This window comes from Mytilus edulis, chromosome 2 (genome assembly GCF_963676685.1).
Source record: "Mytilus edulis chromosome 2, xbMytEdul2.2, whole genome shotgun sequence".
NCBI lineage: Eukaryota > Metazoa > Mollusca > Bivalvia > Mytilida > Mytilidae > Mytilus > Mytilus edulis.
Window position 1 is genome coordinate 86,477,323 of NC_092345.1, and position 25,968 is coordinate 86,503,290.

General features: G+C 33.2%; 1 protein-coding gene and 1 long non-coding RNA gene across 2 annotated transcripts in view; both read left to right on the forward strand.

The window, feature by feature from the left end:
* Window positions 1-25,968, forward strand: part of LOC139513260 (uncharacterized) — a 65,726-nt gene that overhangs the window by 16,043 nt on the left and 23,715 nt on the right. The gene's annotated exons all lie outside the window — the stretch shown is intronic.
* On the forward strand, window positions 2,178-3,041 carry LOC139513244 (uncharacterized). Its single transcript, XR_011662409.1, has 2 exons — window positions 2,178-2,350; window positions 2,888-3,041. It is a non-coding gene; the product is annotated as an uncharacterized lncRNA (long non-coding RNA).

The following is a 25,968-nucleotide window of genomic DNA, read 5'->3' on the forward strand; positions in this document are numbered from 1 at the left end:
CTATAATGTAATAAAAGCAGTATGATAAAAAAATGTCAGACCCTTCTTTTTTGAATGAGTGGTAAGTGTTTTAGATAGCATTTCGACTGGATCAATATTTAAATAAACAGCTGCGCCATGAGCGCATGATACGCCCGTCGTCTTGTGAAAAAACATTTTAATGTAAGTGCGGTTCTACCCACACATCAACCTATCTTAGAATGAAAATGACCTTTATTTTACACATGAGGAATGTCAGGGAATGAAACTGTACGTGTATTGCTTGGCCGCTCAAGTCCTCTTGATTTATAACGGATTAAGAAACAAATTGAAAACATGTAAGATTATTTGCAAAAGTAATTGCATACATTTAATTCACTGTCCGTGTCACTGCTAGTCATGATAGCCCTACGATACAAACATTTCACTAGATTTTTTCGGGACAAACTAACATGTAAATCAAAGAATTTCAAAGAAAACGTTGTCGGATAAGTCCGAAAATTAATAAGTGCGCTTAGACTAAGAATGTTTTAAGGGTTTTATCAAACGAAGTTATGGGAAAGAAAAGAACGAAAATAGAATGCTTTTTGATACACTCTTAAAAGGACCCTTAATGCATTCTTTGTGTAATCGTAAACTATGACTTACGAAGACTTTAAGAGAAGTTTCTTGTTACCGCGGGCCCCTGTATCATGAAAACCTATCTTAAGTTTCATTTAAGAGAAAACGCTTTACAAGAAGATTACGATGGTGATAAGAGAGTATCTGCAATCCCCTCGTGGGTTATCTTAACAATTTAACGGCTATCTTAGTATACACTTACGATAACTAGTTAAGATAGCCCTATTATCGACTTCGAAGTAACCGTCTTTGATTTCTAAGAGAATATTAGTATTTGCGGCAAAATCGGTATTAAAACTAAAGTCGTCTACTGTATGTGTTTAAAAGAATGCTAAAAATATACTATGATTCGTTTTTTGTTGCAGACTCTACATCCACTGTCAAGTAAAGCCCTGTTTAATGCTCCTTTCTGGCATAGATAATAAACGAATATTCAAGTTAATAAATTCTATTCTTCAAAAACACATCTACATGGAATGGTAACAATAAATCAAGAGAACAAATCAACTAACATATCATACAAATACGGAATGCAATCCGCAATACGAAAAACCCCATAACTGGTTAAGGCGAGATAACTCTCTTAAAAGGATGTTATCTTTACCAAACGTCTTGACCATACCAAACTGACATATAACACCTGTTCATTGATAATTTGTATTATTCTATGTATTTTTTGTGATTTTGTCCCATGTACATTTTACTTCATAACTCTTTATTAACATACTGTTTGTAGATTTTTTTTACTGATATGTAATAATACGTATCAGTATTACCACCGTAGGTATAGTGTCCGGTTGAGATCGGGTTTTTTCGAGAGCGTCCAGTTTTTTTCGAGAGATTATGACTAAAAATGTAAACAAACAGACATGTTTTCCTGTAACACGTAAAATAAATGCTTAAACTAAATTTACAAGATCAAACAAGTTAAGTAAGTATTTGTGATGAAAGGATGTTGCCAACCATACATACTTTGCAGTTAAAAAAGTTTGATTTGGCCTAATAATGCTTTTATGCCAAAATATAGAAAAAAGCAATTTCTATACACATACCAATGCAAATTTCAAAGAGCATGCACACATGATGTCTTTATATCCTTACATTTACATATGCTATAACAAAAGTTTTAGTTATTGTAATTAAAAGGCAATTTTAAGGGTATATTCATTTCCATCTGTTCAAGTTTTTTTCGAGAGCAGTTCGGGTTTTTTCGAGAACAGTTCAGGTTTTTTCGAGAGATAAACCAATTTCTTACGGTTTAAAATGTGCTATTTAAGTACATTTGAGTTTAAAAACGAATGAAAAGTCATCGGTTCTTTCAAAGTTTATAACTAATGCATTACAGCAGTTTGATAATGTTGCATAAGCACATACATTTCATAAAAAAAACATAATTTATTTCTATATATTGTTGTATTGCATTATGAATTGCATGGACACCGGTATGCTTTATACCTATATTATTTGGATTAATCAAATCTACCTATGTCTATAGAAAAAAATATTCAAAGGACGCTGGTTAACGTATGGTTAGATCAATCAAACATATTCGCCATCCATGTAATGGAAATGACGGAACTAAGCTAGTGTACTGACTCGTCCGTAATTATTTCATGATGTTTCCGAAAGTTGACTTACATTTACTATCTTCTTTGTTACTTTCCCCTCCTTTGTAATTTCCCCTTATTTACATGCTCACGTTGATGATTCAGCATCATTTATTGATATATCTGCCAGATTCCGGCACAGTGTACGTTTATAGCATATTGACAATTTGAAGAACTGTTTATTGTAAACATATATAACATGTATTGTGTTTTGATGACGTATAAAACGTTGGATAAATGACAATGATGACAAATATGCCACTTCACCAGATTATTTGTTTTATTGTTTCACAACCGTTTGTTATTACTTGTAAACACACAGATACAACATTTACACTATAAAAATGTTCTATAAACATTCAAATACCCTTTTTGGTAATTTTTGTATGATTCATAGCACCCCCCTCATTTCGTTATTTTTAAAGTATGGAAAGCAATTCGTGTCATAATTTGCATACATAATGTTTGATACTTGTCGAGTTTTCAACACATTAAAAGCTGAACACACCAGTTTTGACTCACAGTTATGTTACAAACTTGATATATTGTTAATACTTGTATTTTTTATGTGAATGTATGGAACACAATTAGTGTCATAAGCCAACTTTGTATTTTTGTATGTTTTGGCAAATCTTTTTTGATTGATAGGTTTTATATTGAGTTTTTATTTGTTCTTTCAGCTTTTTACCGTTTGATGTTCACGTTCAGTTTGGAGTTATACTTACCTGTCATCATTTGTAATCATTCATTGAACACCAGCATACCTTTGTTATTCATGCTACATTGTGTTAATAGAGTGGATTATATGACAATAAATAAAACGGTTATCTTTAATGAAGTCCATTATTTAATGCCCGCAAAGAATAGATGGGAGTCATTACAGCTAGCATGCTGATGTCCAGATAAACATATTGCATAGATCCAAATATACGTATATCGATATGGAATTTATGTGATTTAAAAAATCTACATTTTAGAGTGCCATGGATTTTAAGCTGAAACTATTCGTAATTTGAACAATCGTTTTGTGGGCACGGTCAAATTTGATTGTTATTTAAATACGCATTGCTTTTGCGCCAATTCTTAAAAGTTGTAGTTTTTCATTTGCGCCAAAAAATAAATATTGCTTCTGCGCCATTGTGCAGGTAAACTAATTAAAAAGTGAAAATATAGAAAATTTAAACAATATCTACGGACACACCAGCTGTCATCAGGAGATAGGAGAAAAAAAAACAGATTCAGTGGCGGATCCAGGGGGGGGGGGTTCCGGGGGTGTGCACCCCCCCTTTATTTTTGCCGATCAATGCATTTGTATCGGGACATATGTTTTGCACCTCCCCCTTTGCCCTGGGTTACCTGGGTTAGCACCCCCTCTTTCGAAAATTCCTGCATCCGCCCCTGCAGATTAAATACGGAATGCACCTCTAGACCCGAAATTTCCCGCTGATATTATAGTAAGACCTTTGCCTATAGGTTTTGTAACAGAACAGACTTTTAGTTTTTATAAATACTTTGATTAACAGCAGTTATTATTGTGGTTTTATGACTTTTAAGGAGTTACCATTTTTTATAGTGCTTTGATAAATCCGAAAATGTTTTAACAATTTGCAAACATTTTTTTATTATAGTGTAAACCAGTGTTTAGTGCTCATATTTTTATGAAGATATATTTTAAACATATGTTTTAATATTTATGAGACCTTGTTTCTAATATAAAATTGAGAATGGAAATGGGGATCACTGTTTCTTATCATCTTCGGAAGGCCCCTTTTTTAATTTATAATTACCAATGGAAGTAGAAAGACCTTTTGTCTAACCTGTCTTTGTGTTATTTTTTATACGTCCGTCAATTTTGACGGGACGTATTATGGTATACAAATGTCCAGTGTCCGTCCGTCCGTCCGTCCGTCTGTCCGTCTGTCTGGTGTAAACATGTCGCACCGTAACTTGAGAACGACTTATCCAAATTTTTTGAAACTTAACATAGTTGTTTCTTATGATGGTCAAATGATCTGTATACTTTTTTGTGAAAATAAGATTACAACTTTTTGAGTTATGGCACTTTGTAACTTAAACAGGGGTGTGTTTTTTTCACATGTCGCACCGTATCTCAAAAACGATTCTTGATTATGGCTTAAAACTTCAAAGGCTTCTTAGTTATATTAATCTTAATATATCTGTATACTTTTTGGTGATGATTCAAAATGTCATTTTTGAGTTATTGAGTATTTTGTAAAAAAAAAAAAGGGGGGGTTTACATGTCGCACCATATCTCAAAAACGATTTATGATTATTGCTTAAAACTTTACACACTTCTTTGTTATATTAATCTAAAGATCTGTATACTTTTTGGTGATGATTCATTTTTATATTTTCGAGTTATTGAGATTTTGTAAAAAAAGAGGTTTTTTTTCACATGTTGCGCTGTATCTCTATTGCTTAAAACTTAACAGGCTAATGTTGCGTCGGGTTTCCAAATACATCTTGTACAATCTTCCTATTGAGCGGGAATAAGGAATGAGTCAGGATATACTAAGCATGACATCCTGTACAACCCTGTGTTATTCAAAAAAGATTTATGTTTTTTCACAAGACGACGGGCGTATCATGCGCTCATGGCGCAGCTGTTTATTTAAATATTGATCCAGTCGAAATGCTATCTAAAACACTTACCACTCATTCAAAAAAGAAGGGTCTGACTTGTTTTTATCATACTGCTTTTATTACATTATAGATGTCTGTTTCCGTTGATTCCGTTAAATACCAATTCCTCAGAGCAATTGGTACTTTGCGGAACGGAACGGAACGGAAAAATAAATTTAAAAGTTTAAATCAGATTCAACTTGATCACTGTCTCTAATCATCGTCGGAACGGGCTGTTGAAGGCCTCTTTTTTAAAATATAATTACCGATGGAAGGAGAAAGACTTTTTGTGTAACCTGCCTTTGTGTTAAATTTTGTATTATTGATCAAGTCCAAAATGCTATCTAAAACACATACCACTCATGCAAAAAGAGGTGTCAGACAATTTTTGTTATCATACTGCTTTAATTACATTAAAGATGTCTGTTTCCGTTTTTTCCGTTAAATACCAATTCCTCAGAGCAATTGGTACTTTGCGGAACGGAACGGAACGGAAAAATAAATTAAAAGATTTAATAAAGATTCAACTTGATCACTGTCTCTAATCATCGTCGGAACGGGCTGTTGAAGGCCTCTTTTTTAAAATATAATTACCGATGGAAGGAGAAAGACTTTTTGTGTAACCTGCCTTTGTGTTAAATTTTTTATTATTGATCAAGTCGAAAATGCTATCTAAAACACATACCACTCATGCAAAAAGAGGTGTCAGACAATTTTTGTTATCATACAGCTTTAATTACATTAAAGATGTCTGTTTCCGTTTTTTCCGTTAAATACCAATTCCTCAGAGCAATTGGTACTTTGCGGAACGGAACGGAACGGAAAAATAAATTAATAAGTTTAAATCAGATTCAACTTGATCACTGTCTCTAATCAAGGACGACGTGAGGTCAGTCTAGATATCATAATGCATGACTTGCAAATGCGTTAATTTCATGATAATTTATCAGGACAATCCTACATATTCATCTACAGAGTATTTCCCGATGTTATACATTATTACACATTTCACCTGTGAAGATGAGATTTAGTATACATTTGTGTTATTTGTATATGGAAAACCGTAAAACACAGAAATTTTAAAGTTTGTTTTGTTTTAAAGATTTTTCGAAATTTTGATAAATGCCCCCTTTGGATACCTTAAATGAAATTCTTTTCCGTTCCGTTCCGTTCCGTTCCGTAAAGTACCAATAGCCGTTTTTGGCTTCTTCGTGCATAAACAAGCTCATTGCCATTGTTGAATTAATTGTTTTCTTTAAAATAGTCGACAAAATTGCTCTTACAAAATTTCCATTTGGGAGCCTCGAGCTCGATGGGGGAAATACTCTGCAAATACTGACAGTTGGCAGGTATGGTCATCAAAAAAGTTGATGTGTTACTATGTACATTTACCATTATGTTACTTGATGTTCTTGCTATACACACAGTACAGAGACTAGTCAATCTTTGTGAACTATTTTTTATGGGAGTCATAGAATATGCGTATACAATCAATAATTAAAAATAGTCTATTTATATTGAAAAGGAAAAGCTCTTATATGTCTAAAGAAGAGGGACGAAAGACACCAAAGGGACAGTCAAACTCATAAATTTAAAGCAAACTGACAAGGCCATGGCTAAAAATGCATTTCATGGCGAGGCACAGAAAATATAAGTACTGTAAACAGTAGACTATAGATATAGGTGAACTAGGTACAAAAGAACTCTAAATCTTAAATTCTACAAACCACCTCTGTTCTATGGAAGATAATGATATAACTGGACTAGAAATACACACAACCTGTAATTAACTGCCTTTACAGTGCTTTCGCGCTTTGATTTTATTAGGTAATTGGTATAAATACTGTAAAAAAATCTCTCAAATAATTATATAAACGGCAAAACAACGGCACTCAATGAAAATGAAAATAAAAACAAAGCGTGTACAAATTAATAAAAATAAATAAAATCTCCGAGCAGCTGTTCTATGATTCTATGAACTACTTCTTGTTGTAAAGTATCAAACGTGTCAGATTAAAATTATTATGATTTCAATCCTTGTTTCTGTAGGCGAGGACATATTTTTTATATTAAAATTATTATCCATATTCATTTTGCTTATTTTTTAATCATGTTTATTATAATTTTGTTGACCACTTATTGCTCAAAATTTTAAAGAATACGAATTAAAAAAAAAACATACTCTAAAATAAATTTCTATTGTCAACAAGTGAACCTGAATCAATAATAATTCATTTTCATTTACTTTGATAAAGTACACACTGTAATTGACATACACGAAATATCTTTAAATCTGTTAATTGATAAATTGTTCTCTTCTCAACGTTCAGTGGCAAATATTTCATGCAATATTAAGGACGTCTGAAATTCAATATACAATAAATATATTGCTCAATGAGTCCTACAGAGTAAAAGATCTGTGGTGAATGCCAGAAAAAAGAGGTTGCCACTGGGAAAGGATATCTATGATATATATGATAGGAATAGAAATCATTGTGTCTACTACTAATTTAACATCCCCATTTCAAATGAAAATAAACATTTTTAAGGCAGTGAAACAGGTTTAAAATGTATTGAAATATCGTATGGCAATACAAGTAAATCGGTTAACATGTTTGTACTTTTACAAAAAAAAATCCTAACTGAGATTTCAATCGTGGTATTTGAGCCCTAAATAAATTATCCAGTTCTTTTAAATAAAGCGTGTATGGTGTATTGTGAATGAATATTAATATTTAACATAATCAAGTATAACAGTTACCTTTTTAGCTCACCTGGCCTAAAAGGCCAAGTGAGCTTTTCTCATCACTTGGCGTCAGTCGTCGTCCGTCGTCGTCGTTAACTTTTACAAAAATCTTCTCCTCTGAAACTACTGGGCCAAATTAAACCAAACTTGGCCACAATCATCATTGGGGTATCTAGTTTAAAAAATGTGTCCGGTGACCCGGCCAACCATCCAAGATGGCCGCCATGGCTTAAAATAGAACATAGGGGTAAAATGCAGTTTTTGGCTTATAACTCAAAAACCAAAGCATTTAGAGCAAATCTGACAAAGGGTAGAATTGTTAAACAGGTGAAGATCTATCTGCCCTGAAATTTTCAGATGAATCGGATAACCCGTTGTTGGGTTGCTGCCCCTGAATTAGTAATTTTAAGGAAATTTTGCTGTTTTTGGTTATTATCTTGAATATTATTATAGATAGAGATAAACAGTAAACAACAATAATGTTCAGCAAAGTAAGATTTACAAATAAGTCAACATGACTGAAATGGTCAGTTGACCCCTTTAGGAGTTATTGCCCTTTATAGTCAATTTTTAACCATTTTTCGTAAATCTTAGTAATATGTTACAAAAATCTTCTCCTCTGAAACTACTGGGCCAAATTAATCCAAACTTGGCCACAATCATCTTTTGGGTTAGTAGTTTGAAAAATGTGTGCGGTGACCCGACCATCCAACCAAGATGGCCACCATGGGTAAAAATAGAACATGGGGGTAAAATTCAGTTTTTGGCTTATAACTCAAAACCCAAAGCATTTAGAGCAAATCTGACATGGGGTAAAAATGTTTATCAGGTCAACATTTATCTGCTCTGAAATTTTTAGATGAATCTGACAACCCGTTGTTGGGTTGCTGACCCTGAATTGTTAGTTTTAAGGAAATTTTGCCGATTTTGGTCATTATCTTGAATATTATTATTGATAGAGATAAACTGTAAACAACAATAATGTTCAGCAAAGTAAGATTTACAAATAAGTCAACATGACCGAAATGGTCAATTGACCCCCTAAGGAGTTATTGTTCTTTATAGTCAATTTTTAACAATTTTCATAAAATTTGTAAATTTTTACTAACATTTTCCACTGAAATTCATTATAGATAGAGATAATTTTAAGCAGCAAGAATGTTCAGTAAAGTAAGATGTACAAACACATCACCATGACCAAAACACAATTTTGTCATGAATCCATCTGCTTCCTTTAACATTCACATCGACCAAGGTGAGCGACACAGGCCCTGAGTATTGTGACGTTACAATGGACCTTTGATGTTCTACACAATCAACAAGATTTGTGTGTAGAAGCCATAAATGTCCCTTTGGCAGCAAGAGGGTTAAAACCCTTATTTCTCTGTCAATTCAGTCTCAAATTTCTTGTCCCATACACCATTCGATTCATTAAAAGTTTTTCTTTCAGATGATATACATTGTATAAACGTATTTACAATTTTGGTCTTTAGCAGTATTTTGCATCCAAATGACCTTATATCACCTCTGAATAACCTTTTGACGTCAAGCAACAATCACTTTTTAGTTGTGACGTCAAATGTTTTGAATTATGATGTCAAAGTTTACGGGAACCTGTGTGATTTTATGTAATGGCAGACAAATTTGCATATAAGTGTAAATACATCTGTTTACCCTTAGACTAGAGTACCCCTTTACCCCCAATACACAAGATTTGACAATAAATTTTCATGTTATCGTTTAAGTCCTCCTACAAAATACAACAACGTGAAAAAAGTAGTTGGGTACCTTCTCGTAAATGTACGTTGATAGTGGGTCTTCGAATAGATAGAAACAAATGCCTGTGAGTAAGACCCCTGTCTTAATATTTAGCAGTTCTACAAAATTGTTAACATGTAAACTTTTAGCTATTTATTGTAAAGTAGAATACTTATGCTACTTAAATATGGGCTGATTTTGATGATACAATGCACATGTGTCAGGTACTGGCATCATTAAGGAAGGGGGATAGGACCTTTATTGGGACTCCAATATTGGGTGTTTTAACGTCAGGATTTTGAGATTCATCCTTTCGGGATCCGGGAATTCTTTGTTTAAATTTCTGGATGACGGGAATTAAATTTTTTTAAATTCAGGACCTCAGGATTTCTATTTTAAGCCCAGGATTTCAGGATCAGGATCCCTCCTAGTCCCAGATTACTCTGACCTCCAACAACTGTTTTGCCAGGCAATCTGGGGCTGTGGGACGTCAGAGCTCTTCCCTTTTCAAAAAGTGGATATTTGCCCATCCAAAATAGATGTGCTGCTTCATGGCTTGTGGTGCCAACTAACAGTCTTGGAATTATACAAATCCGGTATCAATTTGTTCATTTTTAGCTCACCTGGTCCAAAGGGCCAAGTGAGCTTTTCTCATCACTTGGCGTCCGTTGTCGTCGTTAACTTTTACAAAAATCTTCTCCTCTGAAACTACTGGGCCAAATTAGTCCAAACTTTGCCACAATCATCTTTGGGGTATCTACTAATCTAGTTTAAAAATGTGTCTGGTGACCCGGCCATCCAACCAAGATGGCTGCCATGGCTAAAAATAGAACATAGGGGTAAAATGCAGTTTTTGGCTTATAACTCTAAAAACAAAGCATTTAGAGCAAATCCGACTGGGGTTAAAATGTTTATCAGGTCAATATCAATCTGCCCTGAAATTTTCAGATGGATCTGACAATCCATTGTTAGGTTGCTGCCCCTGAATTGGTAATTTTATGGAAATTTTGCGGTTTTTGTTATTACCTTAAGTGAATATTATTATAGATAGAGATAAACTGTAAACAGCAATAATGTAAAGCAAAGTAAGACCAAAAAATAAGTCAACATGACCCCCTAAGGAGATATGGCCCTTTATAGTCAATTTTTAACAATTTTCATAAAATTTGTAAATTTTTACTAACATTTTCCACTGAAACTACTGGACCAGTTCATTATAGGTAGAGATAATTGTAAACAGCAATTGCAAGAATGTTCAGTAAAGTAAGATGTACAAACACATCACCATCGCCAAAACACAATTTTGTCATGAATCTATCTCCGTCCTTTGTTTAATATTCAAATAGACCAAGGTAAGCGACACTGTTACGGCTGAGGCTCTTTAGAGGCTTTAGTTTTAATATTTAGATCAATTTATTACCCTAGATATGAGTATGGATAATTCATGTAAGTATGCAGTATTAAGCATTTATCATGATTATGTTGATTATGATTTATATTATTAGTTATCAAGGTCATTGTGTATGCCAAGTTATACTAAAATATATGTCACTGAATTTTTTGTACAATGTACCATCAACATGAACAATTAGTTTTAGTACATGTGTATGTCAGATGTTATGACATGTCATTGATGAGTGTAGTATGTGACAATGAGGTGTAACTCATGTGCTTTTGATAACTATTATATAAGCAAAGTAATGCTTTGGAAAATATTTGAAAGTACATGTACATGTAGGCTGGCCCATCCAACAAAGAATATTGCTATGGGCACATAATCTAAAAAGGGATTACATGTGTATATATAATTACCCAACCACCCAGATACAGATACCCTATAATTTACAATTTCTGCAAATTATTCATTGTTATTTGACTTGATCTATTAAAGATGGTATATTGTTGAACATGTTGAATATAATAATATCATCCATCAAATGTTGTATAGCCAATGATAGCTTATGATTGTTAAGGGCATACGATACAGTAGAGATCCCTCGTTGATTTTTTCTTAAAATTTTGATAGAAGGTCAATTTCAATGTGTACTTTTCAAAAATGCAAAGAAAACAGTACCTTCATGACTTACTTTTTGAGATAATTTGGTTCGAAATTTGCATATTTGGAAGAAAATCCCTGAAATTTCATAAATTATGACTTTTAAAGAAAGTAACAATACTTTTGAATGAAAAGTCATAACTTAACCGGGTTTTTTGTAAAATATTCCCTTGATCCATGGCATCAACATGCTGAAACAAGTTTAAGGTTAAATCAAATCATCATGTTCCGGATTTAGATTGCTATATCCGAAATAAAGAAATTGAACATATTTTTGCGTCTTTTCGGCAGTGCAGAAAAAAATTTGATCGTTGATTTTTTCCTGAAATTTTGGCGGAGTGTTCTCGAAACAGTACTTGATTGATTGCAAAAGAAAAAAATTGGGGTCCATGTGCTTGTTTTTTCAATAAAAGCCATAAACCTTAATTTTTTACGACGTCTGTCAGTATGGCGCTAAATTACGTTAAATTTAGTTTTAATCGCAACAACGTCGTGTAAGCATTCCCGCCGTACACGAGTTTGCAGGTGTTTTTCAAAGCGTTGATACTTATCATAAAAATTTATAAGATGGTAAATCATAAAATGAAAAAAAAACATTTGTGCTAAACATTTACGAAACGAAATTTGGACAGGAACCTTTTCATAAAAAAAAAAGACTATAAAAAAGAATTCTAGCAGATTGCTTTGTCAGATGTACGGCAAAAAAGAAAATCTGATTGAAATAAAGGTGCATCTCCGTCCGAGATTAGTTCTAAATTGCTTCATGAACTGTAAGAGGATAGACAACTTTATTGACATCACAAAATGTGAACCAACTATAAATTAAGTGAGGCGATACCTTAAAACAGTATAACCTTCAACAATGACAAAACCGATACCGTATCGTCAACTTTAGGTCTCGACGTACTTTGATTTTTATTTTATTTTTACATTCAAAAGATAATCATCTTTCAAATTTAAATTATAAGCAGTACTTCTTGTTTTATAATAAGAGCTGTTTTGTGCAATTTAACTCATGCCATTATTGCCTCAATCGACCGAAAATGAAGTTGTAATATAATATTTCATAGGAAGTGCAGCAGCCGGTATAAGAGAATAGTATTGAAAGATGTCTTTATCAATAGATAAGTTACATAACCTTTTTTTTACGGCGTATACGTATGAATATTGGCGTACTTGTTTGTCTAGAAGTAGAGCTATATTGAAAACAATTTGTTCGTCTGTCCGATCGTCTAATTATACGACGAGTTTTAACGTGTGTACACTTTCTGATCTGTCTGTCTGCAATTAGTCTAAATTTGCCGATACTTCAATTTTTATCTCTCAATACATTGAAGTATAATAGGGACGTGCTTATACATGCAAATAAGAAGACGTGGTATTATTACAAATGAGGCAAATCTCAATCAGAGACCAAATTGCTTAACGACTATAGGACATCGGACGGCCTTCAACAATGAGTAAAACCCATACCGCATAGTAAGCTATAAAAGGCCCCTATACATGACAAATGCAAATCAACTCAAACGGGAAACTTACGGCCTGATTTAAGTACAAAACAATGAACAAATACAAATATGATGACCAATACCAAAAGACACCATTTAATTACAAACCGAAATTAATGACGTCAGAGAATATTCCACGAAATATGACTTATTCTAAAGCGACGTCGCGAAATGTTAACGTTCTTATTAGAAACATCGCGAAATTACAACGTTCTGGTTACCAACGTCGCGAAAACAACACGGACAGTTTTGAAAACGTTATTATCTGCCCCTGCTACTGTATCGTATTCCCTTAAGCAATTGAATTTCAAATTCACTTGTATATATATATATACCATGTGTAAAATGCATTTGATTCAAACAAAGTTGGGAAATCAGCAAGGTACATGTATTCAAAAATGTACAGAAGTTATTTTTCTTCCACCTACAAATGTATGTACATGTATCATGTATATAAATGTATCATGTAATGTATATACATGTATCATGTAATGTATATACATGTATCATGTAATGTATATACATGTATCATGTAATGTATATACATGTATCATGTAATTTATCTAACATTGTTGGGTTGATGTTTAGACGAGTGGCATGTATCATGTAATGTATATTGTTACGATTTAGTGATCGTATTATTAAATTAATAGTACTCGTGTTCTCCATATTCTATAGTAGTAATTTTACGAGTCAGCTGTTTTTGTTTACGTTTTCGCTACGCTATTTTTACGATGGAATGTCACCTCGTACAGAATATTCACGGTTGGTTGGCCTGTATTTTTATGATATATGATGCGATAATGTGTTTACCTTATTAGCTTATTTATTTTCTTAATGTAATAACTTGTGTTTTAGCCGTAATCATCTAAATACCAGCAGTGCCATAATTTATTTACAAGAGAAGCCATATTTATTTGTGTATTGGCGGTCTGCAACACGAGATTGCCTGTGAACATAACAAACGTTTTGATTGGTCGAGCCATTGACCGGAAAATTATAAATAGAAGGTTGACGAAACGAACTTCAGATTTAATCTCACCGCCTGCAAGAGCAGTCGGAATTTATGCTGTCTTGATGTCCTTATAATTTACTTAGTGTGAAGGTTTTGAATGTTTTAAGAAAACTAAACCTTCTTACACAGGGCCGTTGTTTGTTTTGAAGAAGAAGAATACGACCTTCGACCTACGGGAAAGTCCCGTCAGCTGTCGTTCCACTTAGTCAACTTTCTATAAATACGATGAGAGAGGTTTTCTGGAAATCTACTTTCACTTTAGCAGAGAGAAACCTTTATGAGATGATTACGGCAAATTGTATATAAATATAAATGTATGTTTTTATGATCAATTGTAAATATTTGATTATATAGATGTTATATAAAATGCATCTGAACTTTATACCTGACTTAGTTATGAGGCCCCTCATGGGGGGGGTCCTAGTAATCACATAATCACCATTTTTTTGCCAATATAATCACATAATCATTAAATATTTGCTTATCTTTAGTAATCAAATAATCATAAACTAAAAATACAGTCCTAGGTAATCAAATAATCATGAAATATTTGGCTTAATAATCAAATAATCATTAAAAAAACGGCCAAGTAATCACATAATCAAAAACCCCATGAGGGCCCTCAGTTATTATTTCAACCATATACCAACTCAAAGGATCCATGCAAATTATGTTCGATCGAGCCTCCTTATTCAATTTAACTTACCACTCGGTTTAAGGGGCGAAATCGTTACATTGGTGTCAGAAGTGGGATTCTATTAACTTTGAATTTGGTGGTTGAAATAAATAATTTATAAATTATACTAAAGAAGCTTTAGTATATTTACCTGATTTCACTAAATTTTTATAGTAAGAATTATTAAAATTTTAGTACAATATGGATGATTCTAGAGAAGTAATTATAGATGTAAATCATTCTTTCCAAGAGGAAAATGATGGGGAAATTACCATTCCTTTAAATGAACAGAAGGTTGATAGTGTTGACTATGCAGAGCAGACAATTAACCATGACAAAGAACAAAACTTATTCATGAATGAATTAAGAAACCTTAAAAATCTATTTCATAACCAATTTGGGGAGATGACCCATGAGTTTTCTAATTGTCAAAAAGAAGTTATCATTGCTGTAAATCAGATAAAAAGAGATTTTCAAGAGGAAATTTCTTGTATTAAAGACCGCATAAGCAAAATTGAAGATGCTGTATATGAAAACAAGAGAAATATTTCTACCAATTATAAAACTATTGAACAAAATAAAGATTTAGTAAATCACAATAATCACATGAGTGACATTGTAAACACTGAAAACAAATCTAAAGGTGATGGGCAAGCAGTTCCTGATGAAGCTAATCAGACAAGTCTAAATACAGAAAAACAACAACAAAACACAGATGATTTTTATTCATTTAATAAAGATAAAATGTATAATATAAATCAAAACTATGCTGTACTGGATAGACCCAAGGTTCCAAGATTGACCAATTCCCATACCCATTTACCCAAGTCTAGTAATGTAACCATGAAGCCACAGTTGTATGAGGGAGATGAAGATTTAGATGAATATTTAGCTCAATTTGAAATTTTAGCTGAAATAAACGGTTGGAATTATGCAACCAAATCATTATATTTGGCTGGTAGTTTAAAAGGGGGAGCAAGAGCTCTTTTAAATGAACTAGATAAGGAATCTAGGAAAGATTATAATAGCTTAGTAAAAGTTTTGGACAATAGATATGGTTCAGCTGAGAAATCAGAACTTTTTAGGGCAAAACTTCAGACCCGTATGAGAGGTAAAGAAGAAAGTTTACCTGAGTTAGCTCAGTCTCTTAATTGACTAGGCAAGCTTATCCAAGTGCCCAATCCACAATAACTAGTGTATTAGCACTAGAACATTTTATAGATGCTTTACAAGATGCTGATTTAAGACTAAGACTTAGGGAATCTAACCCTAAATCCATACATGAAGCAGAAACACTAGCTGTTAGGCTAGAGACGTTAAAGTTAGCAGAGAGACAAAAAGGGAGGATGGTTAGACAGGCAGATTCAGTTCAGACTAATGCTAAATTTAATACAGAGTTGAATGATGACAAGGGGGAAGATTTAAAATCCTTAAAAAATGAATTGAGTGATTTTAAAAGAGAACTGGTCTCATTGTCCAGAAATATTAAGGGTATGTCCCAAAACCAAAATAGGAATAGCCAAGGGGGAGGTAACCAACAGAGGAACTATCAAAATGGTCAGAGAGGATATAATAACCAGAATAAGAATTTTGGTCAGGGGAATAGAAATTTTAACCAGAGAAATAATAATTTTGGTCAGAATCAGAATAATTATCAACAGGGAAACCAGTTGAGGTCGGACTCAGGGGTCGGAGCCAGGCCGGGACAGAATGGCCCAAGTCGATAAAGATAAATGAATCTTTGGCAAATAACGAGGGATTATTTGTCAGAGCTAAAATTAATGATAAATGTTTAGCTTTTCTTGTGGATACTGGAGCAAATGTTACTATTTTAAGTAAGAAATTTATTGATGAAATAAATCCCTCATTACTTCAAAAAATGAATCCTGTGAATATTAATTTAATTACTGCTACTGGTGATGGTGCACAATTTATAGGACAAATTGATGTTGAAATTTGTCTTGGAAATTATATTTATCACCACAATGTTTTAGTGGCTGATATTTCCAATGAAGGTATCATTGGAATGGATTTTCTTGTGACTCATGACTGTGATGTCTTGTTAAGTCAAAATAAGCTGAAGATTAAAGGGGAGATAATTCAATGTTATCATTATGCAAGCAGTGCTAAATCTTGTTATAGAGTGGCTATGCAAGAGACAGTAGAAGTGCCTCCTAACTCAGAAATGATTGTTTCTGGGGAGTCAGATAAGCCTATTTTTAGAGGTTTAGCTGGTTTAATAGAACCTAATGAGAAGTTTATGGAGAAGAATGGTTTATTGGTGGCAAGATCAATTGTACATCCAGAGATGTATAACATTCCTTTGAGGATAATAAATTTAAATAAAGAGCCCTGCACTTTATATAAGGGTACAATTATTGCAACCTGCAATAAAGTAGACGAAGAAGATATTCAAACTTCTGAGTTTGTAAATAGTGTGGCTGGTGGCCAAACTATAGTAAATAAGGGGAGACAATTACCTGATTATTTACATGAAGTATTTGAGTCTAATCAAGCTAATCTTGATAAAGATCAAAAGGAGAAATTTAGAGACCTTTTAATAGAATATAGTGACATATTCTCAAAGTCCTCTGAGGACATTGGTTTAACTGATTTAGTTGAACATACCATAAATACTGGAAATAACCCTCCAGTACGTCAGCGACCCAGACGAATACCCCTAGCTAGAATGAAGGATGCTGAAGCTGAGATTCAGAAAATGGTTAAGCAAGATATTATAGAACCTTCTACAAGTCCCTGGAACTCCAATATAGTTCTCGTGAAGAAGTCAGATGGTAGTTGGCGATTCTGTATTGATTTTCGCGCCGTAAATTTATTGGTTTTACGCCCATCCTACCCCTTGCCCCGAATAGATGACACTATAGACTCCTTGTCGGGCTCCAAGTTCTTCTCAACCGTCGATTTGAAGTCAGGATATTATCAGATTCCGGTAGCCAAAGAAGATAGACCAAAAACAGCCTTTTCCTTTCCAGGGGGTGGTCTCTGGCAGTTCAAGAGAATGCCAATGGGTCTATGTAATAGTGCCCCTGTATTTGAACAATTGATGGAGACAGTTTTATCAGGTTTGACCTGGAAAATTTGTTTAGTTTATTTAGATGATATAATTGTTTTCTCAAAATCATTTGAGGAACATATGAAAAACTTGAAAGAAGTTTTTAAAAGATTAAAAGCAGCTAATTTAAAGCTGAATCCCAAGAAGTGTAACTTTCTTAAGAAAGAAGTTAAATTTTTAGGTCACATTGTTAGCGAAAGTGGAGTAGCTACTGACCCTAATAAAGTTCAGTCAGTTAAGGACTGGCCAGTGCCCAAGAGTATAAAAGATGTGAGAAGTTTTCTAGGATTAACATCCTATTATAGAAAATTTATTTTGAAATATGCTGATAAAGCTAAGCCTATGTATAAGGTTACTGAGAAAAACCAAAAGTTTGTCTGGACAGAAGAATGTCAACAATCTTTTGAGGAATTAAAGACTACTTTAATTAGTGCACCTATTTTAGCCTACCCTACCAGGGAGGATTTATTTATTTTGGATACCGACGCGAGTAATGATGGTATGGGAGCAGTACTATCCCAACTCCAGGATGGAGTAGAAAAAGTAATTTGTTACTTTAGTAAAACTTTCAGTAGATCTGAGAGAAAATATTGTGTTACGAGAAGAGAACTACTAGCTGTAGTAGCCTCTATTAAACATTTTCACCATTATTTATATGGTAAATACTTCAAGGTTAGAAGTGACCATGGTGCATTAAGTTGGTTGTTCAATTTTAAGAATCCAGAAGGTCAGTTAGCTCGTTGGTTCGAGGTCCTGGCATCATATGATTTTAAAATTGAGCACAGAGCTGGAAGGTCCCACAATAATGCAGACGCCCTAAGTAGACGTCCTTGCTATAACAAAGAATGTCCTCACTGTGCTAGAGCAGAAATGAATTATGAATTGGTTCCAACTCATGAAACGTTTTAACGGTTGAAAAATGTAATGATAATGTCACTATTCGTGAATCTTGCAGAAATGTTCAAGATGTTAGTGTCAAACAATCAATTACAACAATTAGTATTAGCGGTAAAAATGAAGATTGGCCAAACATGACAAGTGACGAGACGTGCCACAAAGTAAAAAGTCATGTAATTCATAATGAATTTAGAAGTAAGGGTCCAGATGAAAACCCTGATGTACTCCCTGTTCAGTCTGAGATAGTAAGAGTTTGTACCAGATCTAAGGATTATGGTTGCAGTCAAAATGAGAAGGACGACCCAGTTAAAGAGATAAATTTTGAAAATGTTTCAGAATCTCAATTATCTGATGATGTAATCAGTATAATTATCCAATGGAAAATAGATGAAGTTAAACCCATATGGGCAGATGTATCCCATATGAGTCCTGAAGTTAAATTTTATTGGTCAAGATTAAATTCTTTAATTCTTGTCAATGGAATCTTATATAGAAAATGGGAAAGCTATAATGGAAAACATTATGATCTACATATTGTTCTTCCAGCTAATTTTAAAAGGTTCGTGTTGAACCAAGTACATAACACAGTGACCGGTGGTCATCTGGGTGTAAGAAAGACTCTATCAAAAATTAAACAGAGATATTTTTGGTATAAAATGAGACAGGATGTTAAATTTTGGTGTACCAAATGTGATATTTGTGCTTCTAAGAAAGCACCTTGTAAAAAACCTAAGGCCCCTATGAAGCAGTATCTTGTGGGTGCTCCTTGGGAGAGAATGGCTATTGACATTCTAGGACCTTTACCAATAAGTGAGAATAATAATCGCTATCTGATGGTAGTTCAGGATTATTTTTCTAAATGGACAGAAGCTATACCAATTCCAGACACTGAAGCAGTGACTGTAGCTAGGAAATTTGTGGAAAGAATAGTAACCATTTTTGGGGTTCCTCTTTCAATCCACTCAGACCAAGGGTCTAATTTTGAATCTAATGTGTTCAAAGAGATGTGCTTTATTTTGGGTATCCATAAAACCCGTACAACACCATTCCGACCTAAATCGGATGGTATGGTTGAAAAATCAAATTCAACCATTGAGACGATGTTATCTGCTTTTGTAAGCAAACACCAGAGAGATTGGGACGAATATATTTATTTATTGATGTTGGCCTATCGGTCATCAGAACATGAGAGTTTGGGTACATCTCCATGTTCTATGTTATTTGGAAGAGAAGTTAATCTTCCAGTAGACTTAGTTCTGGGTAGACCAGAGACTGAAAAGTCACCTTTGCCTTTAAAAACTGTTTATGCCTATGAATTATCCCAAAAGTTGGAGGTAATTCATAAATTTGCAAGAAATAAATTAAAACTGTCAAGCGACAGGATGAAAAGAAATTATGATGTTGGAACTAAGATGCAAACATTTGATGCAGGTGATCCAGTGTGGTTGCACAATCCTCGTCGTGTAAAAGGATTGTGTCCAAAGTTACAAAATAATTGGGAAGGCCCATATATTATTGTAAATAAACTTAATGATGTCATATATAGAATACAGAAGGGACCAAATATGAAACCTAAGGTGGTGCACCAAGACAGATTGAAGCCCTATCTTGGAGAAAATGTTCCTGTTTGGTTTAATTAAATATGTGGAGCTTGCGGTACAGAAGAAGATGTTGAACAGTCAGCCTAGAACATTTATTGGAAGAAATGAACATTGTGTTATATATTTATATGTGTGTTACCTAAATAATTCTATGTGAATACATGAGTTTTCGGTTAAATGTATATTGTAACTTGTTAGACAGTTGTTGTCTTATGAGTTATTCGATTTTGTTTTCAAGTTTTGAGCCAATTAGTGGATTAATTTAATTAATGTATAGATAGTTTCTGTGCATTTGAGGACAAACGCCTAGTGGTTAGGGGGCTGTGTTACGATTTAGTGATCGTATTATTAAATTAATAGTACTCGTGTTCTCCATATTCTATAGTAGTAATTTTACGAGTCAGCTGTTTTTGTTTACGTTTTCGCTACGCTATTTTTACGATGGAATGTCACCTCGTACAGAATATTCACGGTTGGTTGGCCTGTATTTTTATGATATATGATGCGATAATGTGTTTACCTTATTAGCTTATTTATTTTCTTAATGTAATAACTTGTGTTTTAGCCGTAATCATCTAAATACCAGCAGTGCCATAATTTATTTACAAGAGAAGCCATATTTATTTGTGTATTGGCGGTCTGCAACACGAGATTGCCTGTGAACATAACAAACGTTTTGATTGGTCGAGCCATTGACCGGAAAATTATAAATAGAAGGTTGACGAAACGAACTTCAGATTTAATCTCACCGCCTGCAAGAGCAGTCGGAATTTATGCTGTCTTGATGTCCTTATAATTTACTTAGTGTGAAGGTTTTGAATGTTTTAAGAAAACTAAACCTTCTTACACATGGCCGTTGTTTGTTTTGAAGAAGAAGAATACGACCTTCGACCTACGGGAAAGTCCCGTCAGCTGTCGTTCCACTTAGTCACTGACTTTCTATAAATACGATGAGAGAGGTTTTCTGGAAATCTACTTTCACTTTAGCAGAGAGAAACCTTTATGAGATGATTACGGCAAATTGTATATAAATATAAATGTATGTTTTTATGATCAATTGTAAATATTTGATTATATAGATGTTATATAAAATGCATCTGAACTTTATACCTGACTTAGTTATTATTTCAACCATATACCAACTCAAAGGATCCATGCAAATTATGTTCGATCGAGCCTCCTTATTCAATTTAACTTACCACTCGGTTTAAGGGGCGAAATCGTTACAATATACATTTGTACATGTATCATGTAATTATGTATATACATCATGTAATGTATATAATTGTATCATGTAATGTATATACATGTATCGTGTATTTAAATAGAATAACTAAAATAGGAAAAAAATAATTTTCAAGCCTCTGAAAAGTTAATATCTATGAAATGTATATTTAGCCATTAGACTATGAAACTACTTATGTACAATATTTCTCTACTATTTTGTGTAAAAGTTGGATATTGATGATTTTCATATTGATGTTTAGGGTTTTATGGTCCTGGAGTTTTATGGTCCTTGATTGATTAGAAAATGACTCTCTACTTAGAAATCTGGTCTAACATTTTAATTTTGAAATACATGTATGTTTCTTGTGTTATTGCGAATCAATTGAAACTTTTACACAGATTCACCTATTGAAATTGGTCAATCTATTTGAAGTTTTTTCAGTTCTATTGTCCCAAATAATAGAGGCAATACATTTACCTATTGTTCTCTGTGTAGTTTTTAAGTGACTTTAAACAATTTCTTATAAGAAAAATCCATCACCATGATCACTAATAGTAAAAAAAAAATATCCTTTAAGTAGATGAAAATACCTGTTTTAACTAAAAAAATGTTATATAATTCTGTATTAAACTACTCAGAGAACAAAAGCTATTTTATTATTCAATGGGACAATATAACTGGCCATTATGGAGATGAATCTGTCAAAAACTTTCATTTGTTTCGCAATAAAATGGAGGTCAAGATTTCAATATTGTCGGTCAGGATTTATGTCCTATGACTGCAATTGACAGTAGTTAATTATCATGATCCATATTTTATAATTGTAAGAAAAACCTGGTAAGATGTCTTTTTGACAGTCTCTTGTTTATGAAACTCTATTAAAGCTAGAAAAGATGAATAAAATAAAATCTAATTTCTATGTTTCAGCATGCACATATCATCTTAACAAAATCAATTCATTTACTTCAAGAATCGAGTAAATTCTTGTGCAAAAGCATTATACATGTATATAGAATGGAAAATGACTGGCAAGAACAAACTCTAACAAGGATCAGATAAAGCATATCAAAGTATGAAATAACAGGCTTAATAATGCATACCATTTATTGAAAACACAGCTACATTTGTAGTAACATACTATACATGTATTTCATGATTAAAAGCAACAACAAAAAAGTTTGAATATTAACCTGGTAAATTTCATAAAGGATTTAGGATGTTCATATTTGAAAATTAGATTTACTAAATTTTCATAAATTGCATCTGTTTCAGCAACCGACCTTGCAAGGGCTGTATAGCCAGTCAAGGTCATTGAAAACTTTCATTCGTTGTTGTTTCAGCAACGTATAATACACAACAACACATTGAAAAATAAGCAAAGGATCCTTATAATTGTAAATGCATGTTTTTGTGATACAAGCAGGCTGTAATACATTTAAATGATTTTCCTATCAATTATAGGTCCATGTATCTAAAATTTCAACAGCTGTCACACACAACTGCTACAGAAAATTAAAGATGTGAATGTTATTCTGATTACCATGACAAACACATCAGAATTCAATTAATTGATTAATTTTGAGGCCTTATTTTAAAGTTTTATGGTAGTAAGTAGTTATTAATCAAAAATTAGAAAAACTGGTCAGTGCTTGTAAAATTGAAAAAAAAGTATAATTTAGGTAAGATTCATTTTTATACGACCGCAAAATTTGAAAAAATTTTCGTCGTATATTGCTATCACGTTGGCATCGTCGTCTGCGTCGTCGGCGGCGTCGTCGTCATCGTCCGAATACTTTTAGTTTTCGCACTCTAACTTTGGTAAAAGTGAATGGAAATCTATGAAATTTTAACACAAGGTTTATGACCACAAAAGGAAGGTTGGTATTGATTTTGGGAGTTTTGGTCCCAACATTTTAGGAATTAGGGGCCAAAAAGGGCCCAAATAAGCATTTTCTTGGTTTTCGCACTATAACTTTAGTTTAAGTTAATAGAAATCTATGAAATTTTGACACAAGGTTTATGACCACAAAAGAACGGTTGGGATTGATTTTGGGAGTTTTGGTTTCAACAGTTTAGGAATTAGGGGCCAAAAAAGGGCCCAAATAAGCATTATTCTTGGTTTTCGCACAATAACTTTAGTTTAAGTAAATAGAAATCAATGAAATTTGAACACAATGTTAATGACTACAAAAGGAAGGTTGGTATTGATTTTGGGAGTTAAGGTCCCAACATTTTAGGAATTAGGGGCCAAAAAGGGACCCAAATAAGCATTTTTCTTGGTTTTCGCACCATAACGTTAGTATAAGTAAATAGAAATCTATGAAATTTAAACACAAGGTTTATGACCATAAAAGGAAGGTTGGTATTGATTTTGGGAGTTTTGGTCCCAACAGAATAAGGGGCCCAAAGGGTCCAAAATTAAACTTTGTTTGATTTCATCAAAATTGAATAATTGGGGTTCTTTGATATGCCGAATCTAACTGTCATGACTGTGTATGTAGATTCTTAACTTTTGGTCCCGTTTTCAAATTGGTCTACATTAAGGTCCAAAGGGTCCAAAATTAAACTTAGTTTGATTTTGACAAAAAATGAAGTTTGATTTTGACAAAAAATGAATCAGTTAGGTTCTTTGATATGCTGAATCTAAAAATGTACTTAGATTCTTGATTATTGGCCCAGTTTTCAAGTTGGTCCAAATCGGGGTCCAAAATTAAACTTTGTTTGATTTCATCAAAAATTGAATAAATGGGGTTCTTTGATATACCAAATCTAACTGTGTATGTAGATTCTTCATTTTTATGCCCCACCTACGATAGTAGAGGGGCATTATGTTTTCTGGTCTGTGCGTCCGTTCGTCCGTCCGTCTGTTCGTTCGTTCGTTCGTTCGTCTGTCTGTCCCGCTTCAGGTTAAAGTTTTTGGTCAAGGTAGTTTTTGATGAAGTTGAAGTCCAATCAACTTGAAACTTAGTACACATGTTCCTTATGATATGATCTTTCTAATTTAAATGCCAAATTAGAGTTTTGACCCCAATTTTACGGTTCACTGATAGAAAATGATAGTGCAAATTTCAGGTTAAAGTTTTTGGCTTCAGGTTAAAGTTTTTGGTCAAGGTAGTTTTTGATGAAGTTGAAGTCCAATCAACTTGAAACTTAGTATACATGTGCCCTATGATATGATCTTTCTAATTTAAATGCCAAATTAGAGTTTTGACCCCAATTTTACGGTTCACTGAACATAGAAAATGATAGTGCAAATTTCAGGTTAAAGTTTTTGGCTTCAGGTTAAAGTTTTTGGTCAAGGTAGTTTTTGATGAAGTTGAAGTCCAATCAACTTGAAACTTAGTATACATGTGCCCTATGATATGATCTTTCTAATTTAAATGCCAAATTAGAGTTTTGACCCCAATTTTACGGTTCACTGAACATAGAAAATGATAGTGCAAATTTCAGGTTAAAGTTTTTGGTCAAGGTAGTTTTTGATGAAGTTGAAGTCCAATCAACTTGAAACTTAGTATACATGTGCCCTATGATATGATCTTTCTAATTTAAATGCCAAATTAGAGTTTTGACCCCAATTTTACGGTTCACTGATAGAAAATGATAGTGCAAATTTCAGGTTAAAGTTTTTGGCTTCAGGTTAAAGTTTTTGGTCAAGGTAGTTTTTGATGAAGTTGAAGTCCAATCAACTTGAAACTTAGTATACATGTGCCCTATGATATGATCTTTCTAATTTAAATGCCAAATTAGAGTTTTGACCCCAATTTTACGGTTCACTGAACATAGAAAATGATAGTGCAAATTTCAGGTTAAAGTTTTTGGCTTCAGGTTAAAGTTTTTGGTCAAGGTAGTTTTTGATGAAGTTGAAGTCCAATCAACTTGAAACTTAGTATACATGTGCCCTATGATATGATCTTTCTAATTTAAATGCCAAATTAGAGTTTTGACCCCAATTTTACGGTTCACTGAACATAGAAAATGATAGTGCAAATTTCAGGTTAAAGTTTTTGGTCAAGGTAGTTTTTGATGAAGTTGAAGTCCAATCAACTTGAAACTTAGTATACATGTGCCCTATGATATGATCTTTCTAATTTAAATGCCAAATTAGAGTTTTGACCCCAATTTTACGGTTCACTGAACATAGAAAATGATAGTGCAAATTTCAGGTTAAAGTTTTTGGCTTCAGGTTAAAGTTTTTGGTCAAGGTAGTTTTTGATGAAGTTGAAGTCCAATCAACTTGAAACTTAGTATACATGTGCCCTATGATATGATCTTTCTAATTTAAATGCCAAATTAGAGTTTTGACCCCAATTTTACGGTTCACTGAACATAGAAAATGATAGTGCAAATTTCAGGTTAAAGTTTTTGGCTTCAGGTTAAAGTTTTTGGTCAAGGTAGTTTTTGATGAAGTTGAAGTCCAATCAACTTGAAACTTAGTATACATGTGCCCTATGATATGATCTTTCTAATTTAAATGCCAAATTAGAGTTTTGACCCCAATTTTACGGTTCACTGAACATAGAAAATGATAGTGCAAATTTCAGGTTAAAGTTTTTGGTCAAG